Genomic DNA, 6,000 nt, shown 5'->3' with positions numbered 1-6,000 from the left:
AGAAGTATGCTGATCACGAGATGGTGGAGGGCTGTGGATCGGTTTCTGATTCGAAACCAGTTTAAATCTTTGTTTTTGACGAGGTTTGGTGATACCCGTCATTGTGAGTACCAAAAATAATATTTATAATACCTATTAAAACTAACAGAAGCTAGTGGTAACAGGGTCGCACCACAGCGAGGCGAATGTAATTAATAATTGTCTATTTCTAGTCTTAAGGTAACAGTATGTGGGGATTGATTGATATGAGTGATCTATAGCTAAGGCAATAAAAGTAAAATAAACTAAACAGTAGATGAAATCAAGGATTAAAAGGGTGCTAAGATGGTCGGTTCACTATAGTTTGGCAAAGCATACTAGGTATGTCTAAATCAAACGCGTGGGACGGGAAAATAAGAGGTCCTCTCGGTCCACTCTCACAAGTAGCATCTTTCGATCTCGCTACAGGTCCCTAATATCATTAATACTAACTTTCGTCCTGAAAAGTGACTAAAAGGCTAAACTAACTTATCTTTCAATCTCGTTAATCTAGTCATCTTAATTAGGTAGGCTATCTCCCTTCCCTATCTTTCGATCTTTATTGAGTCGGTCAAATCCTAAACATTCAACTAGTCGCGTGCACTCGATTCTTCAAACAAAGCAATAAAATTAATTAAAACGAAGCATATCTCACGAGGCCAGTCGATCGACCAGGGTACCCAGTCGATCGACCATGGCGTGATTCAGGGTCCCCTATTCTAATGCCGCCTAATCTACAGTTTCCCTAAATCCTAGCACAAGCTATTTAGCTACTCATGGTATTGATAAAAACAACAACAACATTAATGAATAAAACTACTGGATTCATGCTTGAAATAGTTAAATAACAAATAACAATAAACGATAATCGGCTTCGGGAAACTAACTAGCAATTCTATACTATTAACGAAATATAAGCAATGAAACTGAATAAGAGCAGGAGAATACCGAACGGAATTTGCAGAGAATAAAGATCCAAGAACCCGAATGCCAAAGTAAATTTTATTGAATGGAAAAGATTATAAACTAAAGAATCCTAAAGAATTTCTGATAATAAAACTAGATTAAAGCTTGATAAAAACTGAATAATCGTTCTCAAAACCTAGCATACGTTATATAGAATACAACGTAGTTCTTATTGCCAAAACCTAACTACTATGGGCTTGCTATTCCTCGATCTTTTAATTCACGTCAAAGTAGCGGTGTTGTCGATCGACCACTGAGGCCGGTCGATCGACTGGTAAGCTCTGAACAGTGGCTCCTGGAAGTCGAGTTATGGTCGATCGACCATAGGTAGCGGTCGATCGACTGCTTTAGCTGATACTTGACTTCTAAATCCTCGTGGATTTGTCCTTCGGGCCTCGAAATGCGCACCAAGCTCGTTCCTTGAGCAAATACTTCACGTCAAATGCAATGCAAGATACTCGGGGACGGATTTGGTTCAATATCTACTCATTTCCGCATAAATCTGCAATATTACATAAAAATACGAAAGTAGACGAAATGGGGCAAATAGTAGCCTTAAACCACATAAATGAGCTCTGAAATGCGTGTAAAATAGGGTGTAAAACATCATATAATTGACACGCATCAAACTTCCCCAAACCAAACCCTTGCTTGTCCCCAAGCAAGAACTAGACTCGATCCTAAAACCTAATGGAACGAGTTCAATCTCAGAGCGAAATGCACATGTAAAGCCTAAACCGGTTTAATGCAACAACCAACAATCAACTAGAAATGTGAATCATGCAAACGAGTTATGTAGTCGTCAAAAACTGCTGAACCGTCAACTATAGAGACTTATCAATATGGACTCTCACGGGTTGCTCAAATCACTCAATAAATACAGGTGAATATATGTGAAAGATAGAAAGAATTCATTTTGTTAGTGACACTCACCTAACTACGACCTATAAGAACATGCCTGCAATATAATATGAAAGTAATCTCTACAACCGTACATATGCATTCCAACCGAACAAATGGACATGACACATTCCGAGGTAAATAAGGGATATGTGAGGTAATGGGCAGGAAAGGCAAAACATTTATGGGAATGTGGGGGTACAGGTGATCAAGCTAGTACCGTAACAAAACCATATGACAATATCCACTTCTTGCTCAAACTTCAATCCACACGGTGCTATAGCAAGCACAAAACTCACAATCTCCGAAATAATCAACTCCCCATAAGATACAAATGAAACATGGGAGCAAAAATCGCCATTTTAATAAAGACTTGAATCATGCGAATTGATTTCTTTTCTTCTCGGGCATCGGTCGATCGACCAAGTAGAGCAGTCGATAGACTGCATTAAACAGTACATCACTCTCTTTTTATTTTTCGAATCATTTTTCTCTTTTTTTTTCTTTGTTCCTTTCTTTCTTTCCTTTTCCCAACTTCCCAACTTCATCTCAAAATGAGCATATGCCACAAAAAACGTAGTAACAATCCCAAAAACTAAACTACTAGCTTGACCAGGGCTTGCTAAATGTAGGATGTAGCAATGGGACAAAAAGGCTGTTTTTGACTGTGTGGAGCTTATGGGCAAAATGAGAAAAAGGGGACCTCTACCACATGTGTCAACAAACCACAAACCGAATGCACACAGGTATTAAGCAGATTAAGTTCATATTTATGCAAATTAATGAAACATGTCTCATAAGGAGTAACTACTCACATCCTAGATAAACTGGTCATAGATGACACCAGTTATAAGCTCTAACAACTCAGAAAATGATGTAGTTTGCCAAAAATAAAAGTCAAGTTTCAAGTCCAGCAAATAAATTAACGAGAACTCGTAGACTATGCAATTGATTCTACTAATAACATGTCAATTAGCAAGGCTTAGGCGATAAAAAAGATGCAAATGCAATGTCACCATTGAAATACTACCGTTCCGACTCAACCTATATGCTAAAATAAACGTGCAATGAGCTTTGAAATTTTTGAAATTTTTAATTTTTTTTGAATTTTCTGTAAATATGGAGAAATTAAACAACAATGCAAGACAAAATGTAAACGTGAATGCAAAAACATATGAAATGCAACGCAAAATCCTTCCCCAAACCAAATCGCACAATGTCCCCATTGTGAAAAATCATGTAATGAAGAAAAAGAAAACAGGAATTTGCGAAAAAATTAAGTAAACAAGACATGAAGTGAAGACATGGAGACTCACAAGACTTTAAGCGCAGCAAAAGGAAACCTCCCCAAACCAGCGTGAGCTAGGAGGTTTCAGTAGCCAACAGTGCTACTAATAGGTACCTGAAAAGATAACAATACCACGCATAAAACCGAGAAAGCAAAATTGGGACGGTAAAAATGTGCGGAAATGATAAAACAGAAGAAAACAGCCCAGTCGATCGACCCTAGAGGTCAGTCGATCGATTGGAAAACCTGCTGTAACTTTCTGATTTCTTCAATTAGCTCGAGAACTTGAGCTAATATGGTCTATAAACCTGCAAACGCACATAATACCGCGCCTAAAATTGCGCAAAACCCAAAGCAATAGTCTAAAGTATATAAAATCCTAAGCAAACTTAAAATGCGAAGTCTCGCGCACACAAAACAATAAAAAGTTCAACGAAAGCAATAAAGTGTATAGTTTTTGAAAAAGTCGTAATTAACTAATAGTTGATCAAGAATGGCCACGGAATGTCCCACTTGGTCGGCTTCTGGCTACAAGAGGTAGCCTCAATAGTGCTCATCTTCTCAGCTGCACTCTTCTCAGCTCCAGCATCCGCAGAACTCAACGGATCAACATGTCGGACATCTTCCCATTCAATTCCCTCTTCGGACTCGTCGGAATCCAGATCAGACTCCGTTGCTTTGACTGGCTCATCTTCGGGCTCCTCATCCGTGCCATAGCTAAGGCATCCTAGACCGCCTCTTTGAACTATTGGCTCCTTCACAGCTGGAGCGACATGCGGCCCTTCCTTCCCCAAACCAGCTCCTGCAATGTCTAAAACAGAAGAATCTTCCTCCACTTTGCTCCCAGTCTAGGGCGGAGGTGTCACAACAGGAGTAGAGGTAGAGATAGGCATATCAGGAAGTATAAAATAAGATTTCTTTTCAGAAACCGTATTGCAAGTGACGGGCCACATGGGGTCTTTCTTCCTAGCTGTCTGGGCAAAGGCAATGGAGTGTTTCCCTACCTTAAAGGTCAAAGTACCCGAACCAACATTAATAACTGCACCAGCAGTGTGCAGGAATGGTCTACCTAGAATAATAGGAATGTGGGCATCTTCGGGCATATCTAGTATCACGAAGTCAACAGGGAAGAAGAACTTCCCTATTTGCACGGGAATGTCCTCTAAGACTCCTATTGGCTGGACCACAGAACGATCAGCCATCTTTATTGTCATGTTTGTGACTGCAAACCTATTCAACTTTAACTTCCTTAGCAAGACTCAAAGGCATCACACTAATACTGGCTCCTAGGTCACACAAGGCTTTCTCAATAGGAAAGGTGCCAATATTACATGGGACTGAAAAACTACCTGGGTTTTCTAGCTTAAGGGGTGCAGTATGGCTCAAATAAGAACATGACTCCTCAGTGAGTGCGACAGTATGTACAGTTTTAAATGACTTCTTTTTAGATAAGAGCTGCTTCATGAATTTCATATAAGCAGGCACTTGATTTACTAACTCAAGAAAAGGAACTTGTACATTTAAGCTACGGATAACATTTTCAAACTTATTAAATGATACATGTTCCTTAGTCGGCACTAATCTCTCCGGATAAAATGAAAGTAGCAACTTAGCCCTCTCCTCTAAATCTCTCATGCCTAAGATCGGTGGACTTAGGTGAAAATCCACCACCTTTTCCTTGTTGTAGCTTGACCCTTCTTCGCACCGTCTCAAATGTGAACCATTAATCGACAAAGAGTCATACTTTGGAACCGGAACGGACCCATCAGCATTCGGGTCTGGCCTCAATATTTTCGGGGCAGTAGTACCCCGAAATAAGTGGTCCCTCAAGTTATCGGGCATCGGAGGACGAAAAGAGTCACCTTCAGCAGCTTGGTCAGTCGATCGACCATGTTGGTCAGTCGATCGACTGACTTCTACAGGAACAGTAGCTTCTGGTTGTCGCGGACTGGGCCGATCGATCGGGTATATCGATCGATCGATCGACATACCGCCGACCCTCTTTTTCTTGTTTTTGTTTGTCACAGCCTTCTCCTTGCTTGGTTCCGCCTCATCCTTTTCAGTGACGTCCTCAACCATAATAGGCCCATGAAGGGTAAACCCACTCCTCAAGGTAATTGCATTTAAAGTCTCCTTTTGATCAGTTTGAGTCTGTAAATGTCCCGGAGCTCGAGTTGTATTCTTGCTAGCCAATTGGGCAATTTGGCTCTCCAACATCTTCATCCCGGCCTCTCTAGCTTGGGATTCTTTCAACAACAAATTCTTCAACTCGGCAAACTCAGAATTTTGGGATTGCTGTTGCTGCTGAGGGACATATGGAGGCTTTTGGAACTGTTGTTGCTTATGAGGGGGTACATAATTCTGCTGCTGCTGCTGTTCCTGTGGAGGTTGAGTCGGATTTAAGACATTTTAGCTGCTCCACCTCAGATTCGGATGGACATTCGGCTCATAGTAAGTGTTTGTCTGCCTATAATGTTGAAAGGCAAACACAGACTCAAAGGGATTAGGACAGTTGTCCAAACATGTCCCTCGGCTCCACATCTTTGCATTTACGAAAGGACCGTCTGGAAACAAAGATTCACATGGTAGATCCCTCCTTTTGAAGCTCCTCCCAACTCGTACTTATCAAATCTCGCCGTGAGAGCCTCTAATGCAGCTATAGAAGGAGATTCAGCAGCTCTCCTTTGATTTCCCCTGGAATTTCCATACTCAGCTTTATGGGTGGCCAAGTCATCAATGATTTTCTACCCCTTAGTCTCTCCCATATTCTCCTGGAATCTGCCACTAGCTGCCGCATCCAAGATAGCTCTCTGATCGTCATAGAGCCC

The sequence above is a fragment of the Silene latifolia genome, chromosome Y (genome assembly GCF_048544455.1).
Source record: "Silene latifolia isolate original U9 population chromosome Y, ASM4854445v1, whole genome shotgun sequence".
Lineage (NCBI taxonomy): Eukaryota > Viridiplantae > Streptophyta > Magnoliopsida > Caryophyllales > Caryophyllaceae > Silene > Silene latifolia.
Note: the sequence above shows the minus strand (reverse complement) of the source record.